We start from the raw sequence: 11,294 nt of genomic DNA, 5'->3' as shown, positions 1-11,294 counted from the left end.
CTTTATTTTGGCAGTTACTAGTATGTTTACAGTCGGGAAGGCTGCAATTTAGGCAGCAAACGCGCCAAATATACAGCTTGTCGCGTTGTGGCCATAGACACCATAGACATACAATCCATAGAAAGGTATTGTAAACGCTTACCCTGGCAATTTGACTGTTAGACTCATGGGTACAATAGCAATGGATGCCAGTCCTGATTTGAATGGGAACTGACATGTCTGGATTATATTATACAGTGGCAAGAAAAAATATGTGAACCCTTTGGAATGACCTGGATTTCTGCATAAATTGGTCATACAATTTGATCTTCATCTAAGTCACAACAATAGACAAACACAGTCTGCTTAAACTAATAACACAAACAATTATACATTTTCATGTCTTTATTGAACACACCGTGTAAACATTCACAGTGCAGGGTGGGAAAAGTATGTGAACCCTTGGATTTAATAACTGGTTGTCTCTCCTTTGGCAGCCATAACCTCAACCAAACGTTTTCTGTAGTTGTGGATCAGACCTGCACAACGGTCAGGAGGAATTGTGGACCTTTCCTCTTTACAAAACTGTTTCAGTTCAGCAATATTCTTGGGATGTCTGGTGTGGACCGCACTCCTGATGTCATGCCACAGCATCTCAATTGGATTGAGGTCGGAACTCCAGAAGGCATATTTTCTTCTGTGGAAGCCATTCTGTTGATGATTTACTTCTGTGTATTGGGTCGTTGTCCTGTTGCATCACTCAACTTCTGTTGAGCTTCAATTGGCGGACAGATAACCTTACATTCTCCTGCAAAATGTCTTGATAAACTTGTGAATGTATTTTACCGGCGATGATAGCAAGCTGTCCAGGCCCTGAGGCAGACCCAAACCATGATGCTCCCTCCACCATACTTTACCGTTGAGGTTTTGATGTTGGTATGCTGTGCTGTGCCTTAGTGTTGTGTGTTCTTCCAAAAAAACCTCAACTTTAGTTTCATCTGTCCACAGAATACTTTGCCAATATCGCTGTGGAACAACCAGGTGCACTTTTGCAAACTTCAAATGTGCAGCAATGTTTTTATTGGATAGCAGTGGCTTCTTCCGTGGGGTACTCCCATGAACACCATTCTTGTTTAGTGTTTTACGTGTATGGTACTCGTCAACAGAGATGTTAGCATGTTCCAGAGATTTCTGTAAGTCTTTAGCTGACACTAGGATTCTTCTTAACCTCATTGAGCACTCTGCGCTGTGCTCTTGCAATCATCTTTGCAGGACGGCCACTGCTGGGAGAGTAGCAACAGTGCTGAACTTTTTCCATTTCTATATAATTTTTTCTTTCCGGTAACTGATGAACATCAAGGCTTTAAGAGATACTTTTGTAACCCTTTCCAGCGTTATGCAAGTTAACAATTCTTAACCTTAGGTCTTTTGAGATCTCTTTTGTTCGAGGCATGGTTCACATCAGGCAATGCTTCTTGGGAATAGCAAATTCACATTTTGTGAGTGTTTTTTTTATAGGGCAGGGCAGCTCCAACCAACATCTCATTGATTGGACTCCAGGTTAGCTGACTCAAGCTCCATCTATTCAATATCGACAAGAAAAATACAATAATTTGTGTTATTAGTTTAAGCACACTTATGTTTGTCTATTGTTGTGACTTAGATTAAGATCAGATTAAATCTCATGACCAATTTATGCAGAAATCAAGGTAATTCAAAAGATTTCACATAATTTTTCTCGCCACTGTATATGGATTATATAATATTTCAAAAATACATTCGAAGGAAAAACATATAGTTTGGAAACAAAATGCCTACTGCTGAAAAGAGAACCAATCGGTCTGTAGAAACCTTTTATCAGCAACTCCCAAGTAGCTTATCTTGATATAGACTATTGCCACGACGAGCACATTTGGCCATCACCGATGAGTAGCCTATGGTTTCATCTTCATCATTGGGTGAGTCAGTGTGCCACTGGAAAGTTTATTTAGTAGCCTAGTGTACACAGAGTTGATGTCGGAAGTTTGCATACACCTTAGCCAAATACATTTAAACTCAGTTTTTCACAATTCCTGACATTTAATCCCAGTAAAAGTTCCCTGTCTTAAGTCAGTTAGGATCACAACTTTATTTTAAGAATGTGAAATGTCAGAATAATAGTAGAGCATTATTTATTTATTTCATCACATTCCCAGTGGGTCAGAAGTTTACATACACTCAATTAGTATTTGGCAGCATTGCCTTTAAATTGGGTCAAATGTTATGGAAAACCTTCCACAAGCTTCCCAAAATAAATTGGGTGAATTTTGGCCCATTACTTCTGACAGAGCTGGTGTAACTGAGTCAGGTTTCTAGGATCCTTGCTGGCACATGCTTTTTCAGTTCTGCCCACTAATTTTCTATAGGATTGAGGTCAGGGCTTTGGGTTAGCCATTCCAATACTTTGACTTTGTTGTCCTTAAGCCATTTTGCTACAACTTTGGACGTATGCTTGGGGTCATTGTCCATTTGGAAGACCCATTTGCGACTAAGCTTTAACTTCCTGACTGATGTCTTGAGATGTTGCTTCAATATATCCACATCATTTTCCTGCCTCATGATGCCATCTATTTTGTGAAGGGCATCAGTCCCTCCTGCAGCAAAGCACCCCCAGAGCATGATGCTGCCAACCCCATGCTTCACGGTTAGAATGGTGTTTTTCGGCTTCCAAGCCTCCCCCTTTTTCCTCCAAACATAACGATGGTCATTATGGCCAAACAGTTCTATTTTTGTTTCATCAGACCAGAGGACATTTCTCCAAAAAGTACAATCTTTGTCCCCATGTGCAGTTGCAAACCATAGTCTGGCTTTTTTATGGCGGTTTTGGAGCAGTGGCTTCTTCCTTGCTGAGTGGCCGTTCAGGTTATGTCAATATAGGACTCATTTTATTGTGGATATAGATACTTTTGTACCGGTTTCCTCCAGCATCTTCCCAAGGTCCTTTGCTGTTGTTCTGGGATTGATTTGCACTTTTCGCACCAAAGTACTTTCCTCTCTAGGAGACAGAACGCGTCTCCTTCCTGAGTGGTATGATGGCTGTGTGGTCCTATGGTGTTTGTACTTGCGTACTATTGTTTGTACAGGTGAACGTGGTACCTTCAGGTGTTTGGAAATTGCTCCCAAGGATGAACCAGACTTGTGGAGGTCTATAATTTTTAATTCTGAAGTTTTGGCTGATTTAGTTTGATTATCCCATGATGTCAAGCAAAGAGGCACTGAGTTTGAAGGTAGACCTTGAAATACATCCACAGGTACACCTCCAATTGACTCAAGTGGTCAGAAGCTTCTAAAGCCATGACATAATTTTCTGGAATTTTCCAAGCTGTTTAGAGGCATAGTCAACTTAGTGTATGTTAACTTCTAACCCATTGGAATTGTGATAAAGTGAATTGTAAGTGAAATAATCTGTCTGTAAACAATTGTTGGACAAATGACTTGTGTCATGCACGAAGTAGATGTCCTAACCGACTTGCCAAAATTATAGTTTGTTAACAAAACATTTGTGGAGTGGTTGAAAAACGAGTTTTGATGACACCAACCTAAGTGTATGTAAACTTCCGACTTCAACTGTGTACACTGACTGTACAAAACATGCTCTTTCTATGACAGACTGACCAGGTGAATCCAGGTGACCTGTGATTTCTTAATCCAGCCCTGCCTCTGAGCATGGCAGCCAGGACGACATAACAGCAGGGATCAGGAGACGAGAACATGAGGGGAATGCCTTTACAGTATTGTATCTCAAGCGGTGTATGAAGCAGAGTTTGAAGAGTGTAGAACAAGAATACATCAGAATCCCATTGGATGTAGATGATGATGAAGTTTTAGAGGTAAAATAGGAAGCACCAGGCAGCATAGCAGACTAGTATGGCCCAAAGCAGGACAGAGGGAGAGGGACAGAACACTGCTTCCTGAATGAGTTGAGAGGAGCTGCAGAAAGACAAAACTGGTATCTCACTTAACAAAAGGGATGTATTACATCAAGAATGTTGGACTGATTTGAATAGTGTTCCGTTTATATGGAAAAATAACAAGTATTGCAGTCTTTCAACGATGATTGACTGTCCTCAGTGCTCGCCAGGGTGCGTGGGAGTTGAAGAGTCGCATGCAGTCAGATCTGAAAACCCTTTGATTCCAAAAATCTCCTTGAGACTTTATTTTATTAACGGAGGATGCATCCTACTCACATTTTACCGTACCACTTTTTTACAGAATTTTGTCTTGTACAACTGAGAAATGTGTTTTTTTTTGTCTCTGCATTTTAGACACGCAAGAAGTATGTTCTCCTGTTGTTTAAAAAAATCCAAGCTAATGTTATTGTTTGATTTATAATAAAATTCCTTTTACTGAATTATTGCTGGTCTTGAAGCTTGATGATGCGTCTCTGCTGAAATTTGAGCCTCAGCAAATATATCTGTTAAACTGATGATTGCTGACATCACATACAGTACATAGTAGCTAAACAAATAGCATGTTTTATTGCATCTATTATGCATCGTTATCTATCATTTGTTGTCTCTAGTGGTCTATCAACTGATGTTTATATGTGATGGATGTGCCCTTAGCTGTAACTGTTGCCTGATTGCAATGCATTGTTTGAGCTGTATTCATGAAGTACGCTTGTCCATGCGTCTGCAAGTTGCGTTTGTGTGTGCTTGTTTGTTGGATGAGATTGCTTGCTTGCGTGTGTGTGTGTGTGTGTGGTGATCAAAGTCTATCCACTCTGGTGCGGCTTTGGTTACTGACTGACATAGCAGGGAGAGGAGGGAGGGATTTGGGGGATAATACTCTAGAAGGGAGTCTAACGATCCAAGATAATTGGATCTGTTACATTCTGTAGTTAAGAATGGCAGCTCTGTAATCTGGGCTCTCTCCAGCATCACCAGGCTTCAGGTGATTATCCACTCAAAGCTATAAACAGGTTATCCCCTCAAAAAGTCTTGGAGAAAAAAATGGGAAGAATGGCACCGGAGTGGATGGCTGCCGTGTTATGGCCTCCTAACCAATTGTGCTATTTAGTGTGTTTAAAAAAATAATAATTGTAACTTATTTTGTACATAATGTTGATGCTACCATCTCTTATGACCGAAAAGAGCTTCTGGATATCAGAATAGCAATTACTCACCTCAAACTGAACAAAGATAATATACAGTTGTCTGAGTTTTCTGTGCATCGGCAGAACAGAACAGCTACGTCCAGTAAGACGAGGGGTGGGGGTGTGTGTCTATTTGTCAATAACAGCTGGTGCGCGATGTCTAATATTAAGGTACGCAATTTTTAATACTAAGGTCGTCTCGAGGTATTGCTCGCCTGAGGTAGAGTACCTCATGATAAGCTGTAGATCACACTATCTATATTTTTCATAGCTGTTTATTTACCACCACAAACCGACGCTGGCACTAAGACCGCACTCAACGAGCTGTAGAAGGCCATAAACAAGCAAGAAAAAATTATCATCCAGAAGAGGTGCTCCTAGTGGCTGGGGACTTTCATGCAGGCAAACTCAAATCTGTTTTAGCTCATTTCTACCAGCATGTCACATGTGCAGCCAGAGGAAAACATTTTTTAGACCACCTTTTATCCACACAGACGTGTACAAAGCTCTCCTTCGCCCTCCAATTCTATCCTCCTGATTCCTGCTTACAAGCAAAAACTAAAGCTGGGAGTACCAGTGACTCGTTCAATACGGAAGTGGTCAGATGTCGCGGATGCAACGCTACAGGACTGTTTTGCAAGCACAGACTGGAAAATATTCCAGGATTCATCCAATGGCATTGAGGAGTATACCACCTCAGTCACCGGCTTCATCAATAAGTGCATCGACGACATCGTCCCCACAGTGACCGTACGTACATACCCCAACCAGAAGCCATGGATTACATCTGCAACGAGCTAAAGGCTAGAGCTGCCGCTTTCAAGGAGCGGGACACTAATCCAGACGCTTATAAGAAATCCACCTATGCCCTCAGACGAACCATCAAACTTTCTGAACATTCGAGACGTGTAGTCCACTTGTCATTCCAATCTCCTTTGCATTAGCGTAGCCTCTTCTGTAGCCTGTCAACTATGTGTCTGTCTATCCCTGTTCTCTCCTCTCTGCACAGACCATACAAACGCTCCACACCGCGTGGCCGCTGCCACCCTAATCTGGTGGTCCCAGCGCGCACGACCCACGTGGAGTTCCAGGTCTCCGGTAGCCTCTGGAACTGCCGATCTGCGGCCAACAAGGCAGAGTTCATCTCAGCCTATGCCTCCCTCCAGTCCCTCGACTTCTTGGCACTGACGGAAACATGGATCACCACAGACAACACTGCTACTCCTACTGCTCTCTCTTCGTCCGCCCACGTGTTCTCGCACACCCCGAGAGCTTCTGGTCAGCGGGGTGGTGGCACCGGGATCCTCATCTCTCCCAAGTGGTCATTCTCTCTTTCTCCCCTTACCCATCTGTCTATCGCCTCCTTTGAATTCCATGCTGTCACAGTTACCAGCCCTTTCAAGCTTAACATCCTTATCATTTATCGCCCTCCAGGTTCCCTCGGAGAGTTCATCAATGAGCTTGATGCCTTGATAAGCTCCTTTCCTGAGGACGGCTCACCTCTCACAGTTCTGGGCGACTTTAACCTCCCCACGTCTACCTTTGACTCATTCCTCTCTGCCTCCTTCTTTCCACTCCTCTCCTCTTTTGACCTCACCCCCTCACCTTCCCCCCTACTCACAAGGCAGGCAATACGCTCGACCTCATCTTTACTAGATGCTGTTCTTCCACTAACCTCATTGCAACTCCCCTCCAAGTCTCCGACCACTACCTTGTATCCTTTTCCCTCTCGCTCTCATCCAACACCTCCCACACTGCCCCTACTCGGATGGTATCGCGCCGTCCCAACCTTCGCTCTCTCTCCCCCGCTACTCTCTCCTCTTCCATCCTATCATCTCTTCCCTCTGCTCAAACCTTCTCCAACCTATCTCCTGATTCTGCCTCCTCAACCCTCCTCTCCTCCCTCTCTGCATCCTTTGACTCTCTATGTCCCCTATCCTCCAGGCCGGCTCGGTCCTCCCCTCCCGCTCCGTGGCTCGATGACTCATTGCGAGCTCACAGAACAGGGCTCCGGGCAGCCGAGCGGAAATGGAGGAAAACTCGCCTCCCTGCGGACCTGGCATCCTTTCACTCCCTCCTCTCTACATTTTCCTCCTCTGTCTCTGCTGCTAAAGCCACTTTCTACCACTCTAAATTCCAAGCATCTGCCTCTAACCCTAGGAAGCTCTTTGCCACCTTCTCCTCCCTCCTGAATCCTCCTCCCCCCCCCCCGCTCCTCCCTCTCTGCAGATGACTTCGTCAACCATTTTGAAAAGAAGGTCGACGACATCCGATCCTCATTTGCTAAGTCAAACGACACCGCTGGTTCTGCTCACACTGCCCTACCCTGTGCTCTGACCTCTTTCTCCCCTCTCTCTCCAGATGAAATCTCGCGTCTTGTGACGGCCGGCCGCCCAACAACCTGCCCGCTTGACCCTATCCCCTCCTCTCTTCTCCAGACCATTTCCGGAGACCTTCTCCCTTACCTCACCTCGCTCATCAACTCATCCCTGACCGCTGGCTACGTCCCTTCCGTCTTCAAGAGAGCGAGAGTTGCACCCCTTCTGAAAAAACCTACACTCGATCCCTCCGATGTCAACAATTACAGACCAGTATCCCTTCTTTCTTTTCTCTCCAAAACTCTTGAACGTGCCGTCCTTGGTCAGCTCTCCCGCTATCTCTCTCTGAATGACCTTCTTGATCCAAATCAGTCAGGTTTCAAGACTAGTCATTCAACTGAGACTGCTCTCCTCTGTATCACGGAGGCGCTCCGCACTGCTAAAGCTAACTCTCTCTCCTCTGCTCTCATCCTTCTAGATCTATCGGCTGCCTTCGATACTGTGAACCATCAGATCCTCCTCTCCACCCTCTCCGAGTTGGGCATCTCCGGCGCGGCCCACGCTTGGATTGCGTCCTACCTGACAGGTCGCTCCTACCAGGTGGCGTGGCGAGAATCTGTCACCTCACCACGCGCTCTCACCACTGGTGTCCCCCAGGGCTCTGTTCTAGGCCCTCTCCTATTCTCGCTATACACCAAGTCACTTGGCTCTGTCATAACCTCACATGGTCTCTCCTATCATTGCTATGCAGACGACACACAATTAATCTTCTCCTTTCCCCCTTCTGATGACCAGGTGGCGAATCGCATCTCTGCATGTCTGGCAGACATATCAGTGTGGATGACGGATCACCACCTCAAGCTGAACCTCGGCAAGACGGAGCTGCTCTTCCTCCCGGGGAAGGACTGCCCGTTCCATGATCTCGCCATCACGGTTGACAACTCCATTGTGTCCTCCTCCCAGAGCGCTAAGAACCTTGGCGTGATCCTGGACAACACCCTGTCGTTCTCAACCAACATCAAGGCGGTGGCCCGTTCCTGTAGGTTCATGCTCTACAACATCCGCAGAGTACGACCCTGCCTCACACAGGAAGCGGCGCAGGTCCTAATCCAGGCTCTTGTCATCTCCCGTCTGGATTACTGCAACTCGCTGTTGGCTGGGCTCCCTGCCTGTGCCATTAAACCCCTTCAACTCATCCAGAACGCCGCAGCCCGTCTGGTGTTCAACCTTCCCAAGTTCTCTCACGTCACCCCGCTCCTCCGTTCTCTCCACTGGCTTCCAGTTGAAGCTCGCATCCGCTACAAGACCATGGTGCTTGCCTACGGAGCTGTGAGGGGAACGGCACCTCAGTGCCTCCAGGCTCTGATCAGGCCCTACACCCAAACAAGGGCACTGCGTTCATCCACCTCTGGCCTGCTCGCCTCCCTACCACTGAGGAAGTACAGCTCCCGCTCAGCCCAGTCAAACCTGTTCGCTGCTCTGGCCCCCAATGGTGGAACAAACTCCCTCACGACGCCAGGACAGCGGAGTCAATCACCACCTTCCGGAGACACCTGAAACCCCACCTCTTTAAGGAATACCTAGGATAGGATAAGTAATCCCTCTCACCCCCCCCCTTTAAGATTCAGATGCACTATTGTAAAGTGACTGTTCCACTCGATGTCATAAGGTGAATGCACCAATTTGTAAGTTGCTCTGGATAAGAGCATCTGCTAAATGACTTAAATGTAAAATGTAAATGTAAACGGTCAAAGCGTCAATACAGGACTAAGATTGAGTCCTACTACACCGGTTCGGACACTCGTCGGATGTGGCAGGGCTTGCAAACTATTACAGACTACAAAGGGAAACCCAGCCGCGAGCTGCCCAGTGACGCGAGCTTACCAGACGTGATAAATATCTTTAATGTTCGCTTTGAGGCAAGCAACACTGAAGCATGCATGAGAGCACCAGCTGTTCCGGACGTCTGTGTGATCACACTCTTCGTAGCCGATGTGAGCAAGACCTTTAAACAGGTCAACATTCACAAGGACGTGGGGACAGATGGATTACCAGGATGTGTACTCAGAACATGCGTGGACCAACGGGCAAGTGTCTTCACTGACATTTTCAACCTCTCCCTGACCGAGTCTGTAATACCTACATGTTTCAAGCAGACCTCACATCAACACCATCATCCTGGAAACACTAGACCCACTGCAATTCGCACACCGCCCCAAAAGATCCACAGATGACGCAATCTCAATCGCACTACAGAATGCCCGTACACACCTGGACAAAAGGAACACCTATGTTTTATATACCTACAGCTCAGCGTTCAACACCATTGTGCCCTGAAAACTCATCACTAAGCTAAGGACCCTGGTACTAAACACCTCCCTCTGCAACTGGATACTGGACTTCCTGACGGGCCGCCCCCAGGTAGTAAGGGTAGGCAATAACACATCTGCCACGCTGATCCTCAACACGGGGACCCCTCAGGGGTGCGTGCTTAGTCCCCTCCTGTACTCCCTGTTCACCCACGACTGCATGGCCAGGCACGACTCCAAACACCACCATTAAGTTTGCTGACGACACAACGGTGGTAGGCCTGATAGGCCTGATCACCGACAACGATGAGCCTATAGGGAAGAGGTCAGAGACCTGGCAGTGTGGTGCCATGACAACAACCTCTCCCTCGAGAGTTTCAAGTTCCTTGGTGTCACCAACAAACTATCATGGTCCAAACTAGAGGTCAACCGATTTTGATTTTTCAAGGCCGATACCGATACCGATTATTGGAGGACCAAAAAACCCGATACCGATTTTTAACATTTATTTTTACATTCGTAATAATGACAATTACAACAATATTGAATTAACACTTATTTTAACTTAATATAAAACATAAATAAAATCAGTTTAGCCTCAAATAAATAATGAAACATGTTCAATTTGGTTTAAATAACGCAAAAACAAAGTGTTGGAGAAGAAAGTAGTATGTGCCATGTAAAAAATATGTGCCATGTAAAAAAGCTAACGTTTAAGTTCCTTGCTCAGGTCATGAGAACATATGAAAGTTGGTGGTTCCTTTTAACATGAAACTTCAATATTCCAAGGTAAGAGGTTTTAGGTTCTAGTTAATATAGTATTTATAGGACTATTTCTCTCTGTACCATTTGTATTTCATATACCTTTGACTATTGGATGTTCTTATAGGCACTTTATTATTGCCAGTGTAACAGTATAGCTTCTGTCCCCCTCCTCGCCCCAACCTGGGCTCAAACCAGGAACACATCGACAACAGCCACACTCGAAGCATCGTTACCCATCACTCCACAAAAGCCGCGGCCCTTGCAGCGTAAGGGGAATAACTACTCCAAATCTAAAAGCGAGTCACGTTTGAAACAGTATTAGCACACACCCAGGTAACTAGCTAGCCATTTCACATTGGTTACACCAGCCATTAGGCTGATAGGCTTGAAGTCATAAACAGCGCTGTGCTTGCGAAGAGCTGCTGGAAAAACGCACGAAAGTACTGTTTAAATGAATGATTATGGGCCTGCTGCTGCTCAGTCATACTGCTCTATCAAATCAGATCACAAAGAAATACGAGCCTTTGGTCATTAATATGATCGAATCCGGAAACTATCATTTCGAAAACAAAACGTTTATTATTTCAGTGAAATACGGAACTGTTCGGTATTTTATCTAACGGGTGGCGTCAAAATATTCTTGTTACATTGCACAACCTTCAATGTATGTCATAATTACGTAAAATTCTGGCAAATTAGATCGCAATGAGCGTGCAATGAACGCAAGAGAATGACACAATTTTACCTGGTTAATATTGCCTGCTAAACTGGATTAGTAGTTATAACTAG

Source organism: Oncorhynchus gorbuscha, linkage group LG19 (assembly GCF_021184085.1).
Source record: "Oncorhynchus gorbuscha isolate QuinsamMale2020 ecotype Even-year linkage group LG19, OgorEven_v1.0, whole genome shotgun sequence".
NCBI classification, from domain to species: domain Eukaryota; kingdom Metazoa; phylum Chordata; class Actinopteri; order Salmoniformes; family Salmonidae; genus Oncorhynchus; species Oncorhynchus gorbuscha.
This window is presented reverse-complemented; position numbering follows the sequence as displayed.